The 14,085-nt window shown below is 38.8% G+C and overlaps 2 long non-coding RNA genes across 2 annotated transcripts; one reads left to right on the top strand and one right to left on the bottom strand.

The window, feature by feature from the left end:
• Positions 1-7,644: 7,644 nt before the first annotated feature.
• Positions 7,645-12,733, bottom strand: LOC107796744 (uncharacterized). The gene is made up of 3 exons (XR_001650502.2): positions 11,535-12,733; positions 8,350-8,576; positions 7,645-8,238 (listed from the first exon to the last, which is right to left on the bottom strand). It is a non-coding gene; the product is annotated as an uncharacterized LOC107796744 (long non-coding RNA).
• LOC107796823 (uncharacterized) lies at positions 8,576-12,750 on the top strand. Its single transcript, XR_001650521.2, has 2 exons — positions 8,576-8,943; positions 9,261-12,750. It is a non-coding gene; the product is annotated as an uncharacterized LOC107796823 (long non-coding RNA).
• The last annotated feature ends 1,335 nt before the right edge of the window (positions 12,751-14,085 follow it).

The following is a 14,085-nucleotide window of genomic DNA, read 5'->3' on the forward strand; positions in this document are numbered from 1 at the left end:
GAAGTTAAAAATAACACCCATAAAGACCAAGGGCCTTCGCCCAAAAGAAGAGTTCGACATCGATCAAACAACAACGAGTTAATATTTCGACTAAAGTTCAAAATAACACCCTTAAATGCCAAGAGCCTTCGCGAAAAAGAAGAGTTCGATCTCGATCGAACAACGATAGGTTAATATTTCGATGAAAGTTCAAAATGACACCCTTAAAGGACAAGGGCGTTTGCCAAAAAGAAGAGTTCGACCTCGATCGAACAATGACGTGTTAATATTTCGACGAAAGTTCGGAATAACACCCTTAACGGCCAAGGGCCTTTGCCGAAAAGAAATGTTCGACCTAGATCGAATAACGACGGGTTAATGTTTCGACGAAAGTTTGAAATAACACCCTTAAAGGCCAAGGGCCATCGCCAAAAAGAAGAGTTCGACCTCGAAAGAACAAAGATGGGTTAATATTTCGACGAAAGTTCAAAATAACACCCATAAAAGCCAATGGCCTTCGCCAAAAAGAAGAGTTTGACCTCGATCGAACAACGACGGGTTAATATTTCGATGAAAGTTCGAAGTAACACCCTTAAAGGCCAAGCGCCTTCACCGAAAAGAAGAGTTCGACCTCGAACAAATAACGACGGGTTAATGTTTCGACGAAAGTTTGAAATAACACCCTTAAAGGCCAAGGGCCTTTGCTGAAAAGAAATGTTCGACCTAGATCGAATAACGACGGGTTAATGTTTCGACGAAAGTTTGAAATAACACCCTTAAAGGCCAAGGGCCATCGCCAAAAAGAAGAGTTCGACCTCGAAAGAACAAAGATGGGTTAATATTTCGACGAAAGTTCAAAATAACACCCATAAAAGCCAATGGCCTTCGCCAAAAAGAAGAGTTTGACCTCGATCGAACAACGACGGGTTAATATTTCGATGAAAGTTCGAAGTAACACCCTTAAAGGCCAAGCGCCTTCACCGAAAAGAAGAGTTCGACCTCGAACGAATAACGACGGGTTAATGTTTCGACGAAAGTTTGAAATAACACCCTTAAAGGCCAAGGGCCTTCACCAAAAAGAGGAGTTCGACCTCGATCGAAAAACGACGGGTTTAATATTTTGATGGAAGTTAAAAATAACACCCATAAAGGCCAAGGGATTTCGCCAAAAAGAAGAGTTCGACATCGATCGAACAATGACGGGTTAATATTTCGACTAAAGTTAGAAATAACACCCTTAAAGGCCAAGGGCCTTCGCCAAAAAGAAGAGTTCGACCTCGAGCCAACAACGACGGGTTAATATTTCGACGATAAGTTCGAAATAACACCCTAAAAGGCCAAGGGCCCTTGCCAAAAAGAAAAGTTCAACCTCGATCGAACAACGACGAGTTAATATTTCGACGAAAGTTTGAAATAACACCCTTAAAGGCCAAGGGCCATCGCCAAAAAGAAGAGTTCGACCTCGATAGAACAAAGATGGGTTAATATTTTGACGAAAGTTCAAAATAACACCCATAAAAGCCAAGGGCCTTCGCCAAAAAGAAGAGTTCGACCTCTATCGAACAATGACGGGTTAATATTTTGACGAAAGTTTGAAATATCACCCATAAAGGCTAAGGGCCTTCGCCAATAAGAAGAATTCGACCTCGATTGAATAACGACGGGTTAATATTTTGATGAAAGTTTGAAATAACACTCATAAAGGCCAACGGCCTTCGCCAAAAAGAAGAATTCGACATCGATCAAACAACGACGGGTTAATATTTCGATAAAAGTTTGAAATAACACCCTTAAAGGCCAAGGGCCTTCGCCAAAAAGAAGAGTTCGACCTCGATCGAACAACGATGGGTTAATATTTTGACGGAAGTTCAAAATAACACCCATTAAGGCCAAGTGCCTTCGCCAAAAAGAAGAGTTCGACATCGATCGAACGCCCTTAAAGTCCAAAGGCCCACGCCAAAAAGAAAAGTTCGACCTCGAGCGGACAACGAAGGGTTAATATTTTGACGAAAGTTCGAAATAACACCTTTAAAGGCCAAGGGCCTTCGAGAAAAAGAAGAGTTCGACCTCGATCGAATAATGACGGGTTAATCTTTCGACGAAAGTTCAAAATTACACCATATAAAGGCCAATAGACTTTGCCAAAAAGAAGAGTTCGACCTCGATCGAACAATGACAGATTAATATTTTGATTAAAGTTCGAAAAAACACCCTTAAAGGCCAAGGGCCTTCGCCGAGAAGAAGAGTTCGACCTCGAACGAATAACGACGGGTTAATGTTGCGATGAAAGTTCGAAATAACACCATTAAAGGGCAAGGGCCTTCGCCAAAAAGAAAAGTTCGACCTCGATCGAACAATGACGGGTTAATATTTTGACGAAAGTTCAAAATAACACCTATAAAGGCCACCGACCTTCGCCAAAAAGAAGAGTTCGACATCTATCGAACAACGACGGGTTAATATTTCGACGAAAGTTCTAAATAACACCCTTAAAGGCCAAGGGCCTTCGCCAAAAAGTAAAGTTTGACCTCGATCGAACAACGACAGGTTAATATTTCGACGAAAGTTCGAAATAACACCCTTAAATGCCAAGGGCCTTCGCCAAAAATAAGAGTTGGACCTCGATCAATCAATGACGGGTTAATATTTCGACGAAAGTTCGAAATAACACCCTTAAAGGCCATGGGACTTCGCCAAAAAGAAGAGTTCGACCTCGATCGAACAACGACAGGTAAATATTTCGACGAAAGTTCGAAATAACACCCTTAAAGGCCAATGACCTTCACCAAAAAGAAGAGTTTGACCTCGATCAAACAACGACGGATAAATACTACGACGAAAGTTCAAAATAACACCCTTAAAGGCCAAGGGCCTACGCCACAAAGAAGAGTTCGACCTCGATCGACCAACGACGGGTAAATATTTCGACAGAAGTTCGAAATAACACCCTTAAAGGCCAAGGGCCTGCGCCAAAAAGAAGAGTTCGACCTTGATCGAGCAATGACGGGTTAATATTTCGACAAAAGTTCGAAATAACTCCCTTAAAGGCCAAGGGACTTCGCGAAAAATAAGAGTTTGACCTTGATCGAACAAAGACAGATTAATATTTCGACGAAAGTATGAAATAACGACCTCAAAGGCCAAGTGCCTTCGCAAAAAAGAAGAGTTCAACCTCGATCGAACAATGACGTGTTAATATTTCGACGAAAGTTCGAAATAACACCCTTAAAAGCCAAGGGCCTTCGCCAAAAAGAAGAGTTCGACCTCGAGCGAACAACGACGGGTTAATATTTCGACAAAAGTTTGAAATAACACCCTTAAAAGCTAGGCCCTCGCCAAAAAGAAAAGTTCGACCTCGATCGAACAACGACGAGTTAATATTTCGACGAAAGTTTGAAATAACACCCTTAAAGGCCAAGGGTCTTCGCCAAAAAGAAGAGTTCGCCCTCGATCGAATAACGACATGTTAATATTTCGACGAAAGATCGAAATAACACCGTTAAAGGCCAAGGGCCTTCGGCCAAAGAAGAGTTCGACCTCGATCGATCAACGACGGGTTAATATTGCGATTAAAGTTCAAAATATCACCCTTAAAGGCCAAGGGCCTTCACCGGAAAGAAGAGTTCGACCTCGAACGAATAACGAGGGGTTAATGTTTCGATGAAAGTTCAAAATAACACCCTTAAAGGTCAAGGGCCTTCGCCAAAATGAAGAGTTCGACCTCGATCGAACAACGACGGGTTAATATTTCGACAAAAGTTCTAAATAACACCCTTAAAGGCCAAGGGTCTTCGCCAAAAAGTAATGTTCGACCTCGATCGAACAACGACGAGTTAATATTTCGACGAAAGTTCGAAATAACACCCTTAAAGGACAAGGGCTTTCGCCAAAAAGAAGAGTTCGACCTCGATCGAAAAACGACGGGTTAATATTTCGACAAAAGTTCTAAATAACACCCTTGAAGGCCAAGGGCCTTCGCGAAAAAGAAGAGTTTGACCTTGATCGAACAACGACGGATTAATATTTCAATGAAAGTATGAAATAACACCCTCAAAGGCCAAGTGCCTCCGCAAAAAAAAGAGTTTGACCTCGATCGAACAATGACGTGTTAATATTTCGACGAAAGTTCGAAATAACACCCTTAAAGGCCAAGGGCCTGTGCCAAAAAGAAGAGTTCGACCTTGATCGAACAACGACGGGTTAATATTTCGACAAAAGTTTGAAATAACACCCTTAAAGGCCAAGGGCCTTCGCGAAAAAGATGAGTTTGACCTTGATCGAACAACGACAGATTAATATTTCGACGAAAGTATAAAATAACGCCCTCAAAGGCCAAGTGCCTTCGCAAAAAAGAAGAGTTCGACCTCAATCGAACAATGACGTGTTAATATTTTGATGAAAGTTCTAAATAACACCCTTAAAGGCCAAGGGCCTTCGCCAAATAGATATTGAGCATGTGCCCCAAAGTGATATCACGACCGGTAAGCTCCGCAAACTTGAGCAGCATGAGGAACAATTTATACAGATATGACAAAAGTTGAGCTGGGCATACCTCGTAAAAGCGACAAAAATCTACCAACAAGAGAGGGAGAGGAAGCATGTATCCAACAATAAAGGGGTAGGCATCGAATGCGCAATAACCTGGGTGGTCGAAGTGGACTATGTCGTTCCCCACTGCCGGTAGTATTTCGACGTAGCGAGGGATGGACCTAGCCTTCAATTCTGCGATCCCCTCTTCATTTATAATAGAGGGAGCAGGTTCCGGCTCCTCCCCGGCGGGACTGTGGAAATCATTCCATGCATTCCCAGGGCGAGGCAAGATCTCAACCACCGATAGGACCTCCTCATCTTCTACCACTTCTTCTCCTCCAGTGGCTATAACATCGCTTTTCAGCGCCGGAATTATGACAACGAGGTCAGCGCGAGAAGAATCACTAGCCATTTATGTCAATTTGATAAAGCAAAGGGATAAAGAAAAGGAAAGATGAAAGTTCTTAGCTAACCGGAGAAGATTAAAAATTCGAAGTATCAGGAGAAAAGAAGATTCGCAAAGTTCTTTCAAGTAAAAGGAAAAGAAGTGTGTCAATTGAATGATGCATTCCTTCTATTTATAAGAGATATAAATACCCCAAGCACGAAACCCAAGAGTCGCCAATCGAATTTGATAGGGCATGAAACGGTTCAATCCCCCGGGAACGTGCATCATAATGGCGGCAATCACGAACAACGTTTCAAGTTAAATGATGTTACATTTCCAAAACGGCTGCAACGGTCCAAGGATATCGAAAAGACATCTTTACATTACTTGAACCTAAGGATCATACCCAAGGGGTAGGTAGTCAGATATTTCTCAGATATGTAACAATCATAATCTGTCTGCCAGGCCCGAAAAGGGACGACCCTGGCAGACGGAGGGACTAACTATATTGGTCAAAATCTGACCGCTACGGTTGACCCAATCGAGATTCCGTCCAAGCAGTGAGATAGTGGAAACGACATGGTTTGCTCCAAATCTCGTACTCACAATATCTTCCAAGTCAAAAAATAACATTCAGGGAACGATGAAAGCGGACGTGGTATGAAAGTGTGTTGACCCAAGAACATAGTAAAGATTCCATAACTATATATAAGGGGGGAACCATCCTAGAGAAGGTGGACCTCTTCTCTTTCTCTTTTCTCTCCTCTGTAATCTTCTTAGAAAAAAGAAGACAAAGCAATATTCCATGGAATATGTAAAACAGTCATCTTCATCGATTAAAGAGAGTAAAAATGAAAAGCCTCAATAAGATTGATCGCCCCTATTTCATCTTATGCTTTATTTTCTGATTTGCTTATAGATCTGAAGTTTATTGTGTTTGACTAAGATTTACCTCTTCATCTTTTTTAATTGATTAAATCAAAAAAGATTTTAATATCTTTTGGGTCAAATAGGGGGATTGGATGGGGTGGTGCTGAAATGCTTTATTTACAATAGTCATTGACTTAATAGCATTTTAGTAATATGTTTTAGTTTTTCAAGAATATTTAAAATCATTAAGTGATTTTTGTATAAAAAAAATAAAGCATTTATTAATTAAAATTTGAATAAACAAAATCCAGATCTAGAAAACAAAATACTACATTTAACGACTGAAACGTGAATGCTAATTTAGATGAACAAATAATGCCTAAGTGAACTACTAGTGCTTAATTTCCTATTAATGGAGTCTTTTCCATTCTCCGCATATAGAAGAAATATGGGAGGAAGCAGTAGCCAGAAGTGGAAGACATTAGGAAGAATTTCCGAATGTGTGTGGCTTCCGACATTATGTCCCTTCTTTTTCCTCGAATAATCAAATGAAGTTATGTCTCATTATAATTAATTTGCTACCTTTCCACCATTTAACTTTGTCTGTCTTATATATTCCAATATACTATCATTTGTCTCGTCTTCTAAATCAATTTCCAATATCTCTGTCTTTTTCCGCCTCCATTAAAGAAGAAAACTGCTGCTATATATTGGCATGCCTTATGGCTTCTTGCAGCCATTTTAGGCCCCACCTTAACATAGGCATGCTTTCTGTCCTTTACCTTTTGGCTAATTTCTATTCTCACGTGCTTGGCCAAAAAAAATACTTTTGGCAAAAAAAAAAGTTTGGCCAAACAGGCTATTACATTCCTGTACACATCATAGGAACCACCCAATTAAGAATCGTGAGGCTAAATTATTGAGTCTATTCAACTTAAAACATTCCTTGGATTCGGCATAAGATCTGAATAACTTTCATTTAATTTCCCATTCAACATAATACATACTTCTATCAAGTTTGCAAAGCTTGTGCTTTTCTTCTTGAAGTCTCCTACTTTTTTTTTTTGCTCAACGACTCTAAGCTATTACGAAATATAACTTCAGTTTTGTACTCCTCCACAAAGATATTCTACGCAACTCTCTCCTTCCCTTTACACATATCTCCCTCCCTCAACTAACAAGTAGCAAATGTTTCTCCGATCCTACTGTCTTATACCCCTTTGTCCCCGTCAAACAATAAATTTCTTGGTTTCATATAAGCTTTCTAGTTTAAGAGTTCAAGGAAATTAGAGTGTGTGAAAGCCATTTAACTCTTCGTAGGCGTGGAAAATCAAGTTGATGATAAAATGAGCTCAAATAATGTTTTTGTTCGTCAACATACGATCAAGAGAGACCAAACGTTTATGGACAAACCTTGACGTTCAAATTTAAGGAATATGTTATGGTAAAAATTGGAATAAAATTATTAAATCTCTTTGGCTAAAAGTTCAAGATATTGGATATGATATCAGAGCAGACAAAGATCATTGTTCAAGTCTCATTGTATTGGCCTCGGAATTCCACAAGCTCAGCGCACAGAGAATTTTGATGAAGAAGATGGGTTACACTCAAATGTCGATATGTTCAAAGACAGGACCACATTGTCTTCAGAGATCCAAAGCTAAAAGTCAATCATGTCCATTTATTTGCTTCAAATGAAAAACAAATCTGGGTTGTCCATTTAAGTAGAAGTATGATATAAAGTATTATAAATCTAGAAGGTTCTTTTACCGTATGTAGTGTATAGGTTAATATGTGTACATATTAATTACTCTATATTCTTTCTTAGGATTCTTTTGGGCAGTTAGAGATAGACAAATAGTGATAGGACACTTGTACCAAGCATAATAGATTTTATTCCTTTTGCCTTGTATAAATAATTGTAGACAGTATGAATGAAATACACAACAAAATTCTGCATTACAATCTCTTTTGTTTCTTTTATGGTATTAGAGCAAAAGTTCTAGATCCTATCCTGTTGCTCAAGTCTTCTTCTTAGTCTTCTTCAATGGAAGTCACTGATGATTCCTCTGCTACACTGCCTACTGGAAGTCCTTCAACAGTCTAATCCCCTCAAATCACTATCTCAAATGATAGCTCTCTTTTACCTTCGTCCTTCAGATTCACCTGGGATGATTCTTGTCAATTCCATTTTTGATGGAAAGGGCTATGGAGGATGGCGTAGGGTAGTAGTCATAGCTCTCTCGGCTAAAAGCAATGTTGGGTTCATAGATGCAATGATCACAGAGCCACCTGCAGATTCACCCTCTTTCAAGGCATGGAATCGATGCAATTATATGGTAATATCATGGCTGCTCAACTCCCTTTCGAAGCAGATTGCTGAGAATGTCCTTTACTCTAAAACTGCTAGGGAAATTTGAAAAGAGTTGGAAGATAGATTTGGTCAAAGCAATGGAGATTTGCTTTATCAGCTGCAAAAAGAACTTAGCGATTTAGTTCAGGGAAGTTCTAATACTGCTGGTTATTACACAAAGTTTAAGAAAATCTGGGATGAGTTAGACAGCTTTGATACATGTACTCACTGTAGTTGTGAATGCTCATGTGGAGGAAAGAGCAGAGCTCTAAGATTTTAGCATGATGGGAGGCTTATTCAGTTCCTGATGGGGCTAAACGATGCTTATTCAGGAGTGAAGTGCAATATCCTCATGACCACACCTCTTCCCAGCATCAATCATGCTTACTCACTCTTGATCTAGGAAGAGAAACAGAAAGAAATCCAGGTTGTACAGCATCCTCTTGACTTTGCTTTCTTGGCCACAAAGCAGCAATATGGAGGTCAGAAGTATACTCAAGCAAATAAGAGATGAAGTTTTGAGGGAAAGAGAAACACAGTGGTATGTTCGTATTGTAAGAAGCCTGGACATTCAGTAGAGAAATGATACAGAATCATTGGATTTCCTGCAGATTTTAAATTCACTAAAACAAAAGGTTTCAAGGAGGTGTCTAGGGATATGCAGCAGCCACAACAGATCCTAATTCTGAACAGTCAATCTATGGTTTGGAGAAAGGATTCACTCAAGATCAATATCACACTCTATGTCAGCTGCTTCAACAAGCTAAATTCACACCACAAGGAGACATCAGCTCAGAAGTGAATGTGACTGCAAATTGTGTAGGTATACCTAAACACTCTTTCTCAAAAATTGCTAACAATGTTATTTAGATCTTAGACTCAGGAGCATCTGAACACATGACATGTGATCTTAATCTTCTATTCAATATTAGAACCTTAGTCAAGCCAGTGTTTGTTAATCTTCCTAACTCACAAAGGGTTAGGGTCACTCAGGTAGAAAATGTACAAGTTCTTCCTGATCTCACTCTGATTAATGTTCTTTTCGTTCCTACTTTCAAGTGTAACCTTCTATCAGTTCACAAACTTTGCCAGCATGTTAATTGTCTACTCATTTTTCATTCTATTGGTGCAATTTTACAGGCCCCTTCAATGAAGAGGCCAGTGGTTCTTGGTAAAGAGAAACAAGGGATTTATTTACTCCACACCATCAAGCCTAGTAGCAGTTTGATTGATTCCAAAAAGGACTATTGTCCAATTTTTTCAGCTTCTAAGAAGGACTACTGTCCAGTTCTCTCTAAGTATGTTAGGGATAGTGTTAAGTCTTTAGTTTCAATTTCATGTTGTTCTTCATTTTCAAATGATGTAAGCCTATGGCACTTAAGGTTAGGGCATTTGCCTTATTCAAATATGAGAAATATCTCTTCTATTTCTTGTTCTACTTCAGATAATTTAATCAAACATTATTAGATATGTGCCAAAGCTAGACAAGTAAAGTTACATTTCCAATCTACTACCACATCAACAAAGGAAATTTTTGAATTAATTCACATTGACACTTGGGGACCCTATAAAGAACCCACTCATGATGGTTTTAGGTATTTTCTCATAATTGTTGATGACTTTAGTAGGGGAACTTGGACTTATCTTCTTAGTACTAAGTCTAATGATTTTACCCTTTTAAAATAATTTCTTGCCGTGGTGGAAAGACAATTTGGAAAGAAGGTCAAAATCATAAGATCAGATAATGCCTCGGAACTTGGGAGTGGATTAGAAAATTCAGCATTTCTTTCTTCTCAAGGGATAATACATCAAATTAGTTGTGTTCACATCCCACAACAAAATGGGATTGTTTAAAGAAAACACAAGCACCTTTTGAAAACATGCATGGCACTTTTATTCCAGTCCAGACTTCCTATTTCTTTTTGGGGAGAATGTCTATTAACTGCTACCCATCTCATTAATAGATTTCCTTCTAAGGTTCTTAATCTAAAATCTCCTTATGAAGTCCTATTTAGTGTACCGCCCTCATATCACCCACTAAGAGTTTTTGGTTGCCTTGTCTATGCCTGCACACTAACTCCTCACAGATCAAAGCTTGATCCAAGATCTGTGCCTTATGTATTTGTAGTATATCCAGTAGGAAAGAAAGGATACAAGCTCCTAAACCTCCAGACCATGAAGATCTTTGTTTCTAGGAATGTCAAGTTCCATGGAACTATCTTCCCATTCATCTCTGTTACAGGGAATCAGACCATTTTCCCTTCTTCATCAACACAACCTACTGATTGTATCTATAAGGAGCTTTCATCACATTCTGATACTCAGAATGTTTCCTCCTCAGTTCCTATTGCTTCTTCTCCTATGATTCATTCCACTTCTCCCTCTAATTCTTCCCCTTCCTCTTCTTCTCCTATCCCGCATTCACCCTCTCCTAATCCTATTCCTTTTCCCCGCTCTCCTATTCCACCTCCAGCACTTGAACTTAGGAGATCTAATAGACCACACATTACCCCCACCATATCTTTCTGATTATGTTTGCAACCCATTGATTTTAACAGACCTTACTGCTTCATGTTTTGCCACTTCCATTCAACCCACTAGATTGCTTTTCTCTGCCTTGTCTCAAACAAATCAATCTTTACTTAAAACTATTTCATATACCTCAGAACCTACTTCCTATTCCCAAGCAGTTTTACACCCTAGATGGCAAGAGGCTATGGCCAAAGAATTTGAGGCCTTGGAAGCAAATAAGAGATGGGAAGTTGTTCTTTTACCAGCAGGAAAGAAAGCATTACTGTGTAAGTGGGTGTATAGAGTGAAGTATAGATCTGATGGTTCTTTTGGAGAGATACAAAACACGTTTGGTGATTAGAGGAGATATTCAACGGGAAGGGATAGATTTCAATGAGACCTTTTCCCCGGTTGTAAAAATAACAACCATCAGGTGTCTTTTTGCCATTGTTGTTAAGAAGAACTGGGAAGTATTTCAATTAGATGTCAATAACGCATTTTTGCATAGGGATTTGCAAGAAGAAGTTTTTATGAAATTCCCAGCGAGATGCAGTTCCCTTCACCCAATCATGTGTGTCTTTTAAAGAAGTCTCTATATGGTTTGCGATAAGCCTCAATGCAATGGTATGTTAGGCTTACAACAACTTTGAATTTTAAATGGTATTCTCATTCACTCAATGACTACTTGTTATTTTTTAAGAAATCCGCAGGGAAAGTTACTATCATTGCCGTTTATGTCGATGACATTCTAATAACAGGGGATGATTTATTAGAGCAGCATCGTTTGAAGGAGTTTCTTAATTGTGAATTCAAGATCAAAGATATCGGGCAAGCACACTATTTCCTAGGCATGGAAATCATTCGTGAAGAAAAAGGTTTCATTTTGACTCAAAAGAGATTTACCTCAGAACTATTGACTGAATTTGGGGTTCTTGACCTCAAGGCCACTGCATCGCCCATTGATCCCACTCAAAGACTCAGCCTTCACACTGGCGATTTGATTCTAGACCCAACCTTCTATCAATGACTTCTAAAAAAGTTGAACTTCCTCACTGACACGCGGCCTGATCTGTCCATCGCCGTGAAATATCTGAGCCAATTTATGTAGTCTCCACGCCAACCTCACTTGAAGCGCAGCTTTTCACTATCTGCGTTATCTTCTCTCAAATCCTGCAATGGGTCTTTTGCTCAACCCTAATCCATCACTTCGCCTTCTTGCTTTCTGTGACTCCGACTGGGGACAATGTCCTGATACTCATCGATCTATTAGTGGATTCTACATTATCCTTGGGGGTTCGCGGGTCTCCTAGAAATCAAAGAAACAACCTTTAGTTTCTTTGTCCTCTACTGAAGCAGAGTACAGATCCATGAGACGAGTGGTCGCAAAAGCTACCTGGTTAGTTCGATTGTTCGAAGATCTCTCTATTTTACCCTTTCTGTCGGTTCAGCTTCATTCCGATAGCGAAGTTGCGATTCATATTGCCAAAAATCCAGTATTCCACAAATGTACGAAGCACGTGGAACTTGATTGCCATTTTGTTCGCCAACAATTTCAGGCGGGAATCATTTCTTTATTTTTTGTCCCTTCCCATTAACAGGTTGCCGATATTTTCACAAAACCCTTGTCCGGTCCAATTCACCGCTCTATCATCGGCAAGTTGGGCTTAACTTTGTCCCCATCCAACTTGAAGAGGGGTATTGGCGTTGGAATTCCACAAGCTCAGTGCATAGAGAATTTTGGTGAAGAAGATGGGTACACTCAAATGTCGATATGTCCAAAGACAGGACCACTTTGTCTTCAGAGATCCAAAGCTAAAAGTCAATCTTGTGCGTTTATTTTCTTCAAATGAAAAACAAATCGGGGCCGTCCATTTGAGTAAAAGTATGAAAGAAAGTATTAGAAATCTAGAAGGTTCTTTTACCGGATGTAGTGTATAGGTAAATATGTGTACATATTAATTACTCTATATTCTTTCTTAGGATTCTTTTAGGCAGTTAGACATAGACAAATAGTGAAAGGACACATGTACCTAGCTTAACAGATTTTATTCCTTTTGCCTTGTATAAATAATTGTAGACAGTATGAATGAAATACACAACAAAATTCTGCATTACAATCTCTTTCGTTTCTATTACATTGTCACACATTACATAAAGAAAAAAAATACTCACGTATTTGAACTAGGAAAAGAGTTAAACCTGTGGGGACGAATTGAAAACATAATAAAATAAATAAATATGTGGCATATTTATTTGTTTCAACTTTAAATGAGATGATCACAAAGGCCAAACTAAAATTTATTTATTTTTAGTCCATCCAACTTAAAGAAATGTTTTAATCTGAAAAAGTTTCAATTATTTATGATGCAAAAATTGAATACTCACTTTCACTGTAGCAACTTATGGGTTACTAGTTACTAGATCAAGTGAATATCTCCTTGAGCTTTTCTCTGTTTCAATTTTCTTTATAATCTGAGGGGTGGACAGATTAGGGTTGAAGATGGTATAACATGTGCATTCAGTCGTATTCCTAGTCAGCCCATGCACAAAGGACAACATTAACATGAAACACTATGGAACACAATTCCTGTCGTGGAAGCACATAAAACCATGTTTGAGACATGACCCTGTAGGTTTAAGAGAATATTTAAAATTTATGTGTTCTGAATTTGTTATTAAATCTGATCGAACTTATAACTTTGTTTAGTTACTAAATTCGTAATTAACTATTTATATACTGGTTAATAGATTTTTTAATACAAATGTAAAATCTAAGCAAAAATTATTCGATTCATACATAATTATGTAGCTTTGTGTAACGTCCTTAGTTGTTAACTAAGTACACGTGCGACACTTGACAACTCGCTCACGATCTTGCACACCCTGCTCACGTTCTTGTTATGCCAAGTCAGCCTTACTACACTCAAGATCTCTAAGGAATCTTAGAACACATGAGAATTGCCAAAAGAAGTTTTTGTATTAGAGAGAACTTGATTGTTTTGCTTGGTTGATGAATTACAAATGAATGCCTCCTATTTATACTAATCACCTAGGGGCTAGTATGTAAATAATAATGTGATGACCCTTTGGGTCATTACCATAATTCTTCCTAGTTCCGTGCTTCCGAGGCCCTGAAAACCTCGCTTTTAGTTGCCTCGATTTGCGTGCATAGTTCGGGCGCATAGCCGGAAAGTTTTTATGTTAGAATATGCGAATTTTGTGAAAAATTTGATGAATTTTGATATTAATATGCATAATATTGACTTCAGTCAATATTTTAGGTAAACGGACCCGGACCTGTGATTCGACGGTCTCGGAGGGTCCGTAGAAAAATATGGGACTTGGGCGTGTACTCGGAATCAAATTCCGAGGTCCCAAGCCCGAGAAATGAATTTTTGTGTGAAATTATTTTCTGAAATTAACTAAGGAAAATGAAGAAGAAAATTGATCAGAA

This window comes from Nicotiana tabacum, chromosome 6, assembly GCF_000715075.1.
Source record: "Nicotiana tabacum cultivar K326 chromosome 6, ASM71507v2, whole genome shotgun sequence".
NCBI lineage: Eukaryota > Viridiplantae > Streptophyta > Magnoliopsida > Solanales > Solanaceae > Nicotiana > Nicotiana tabacum.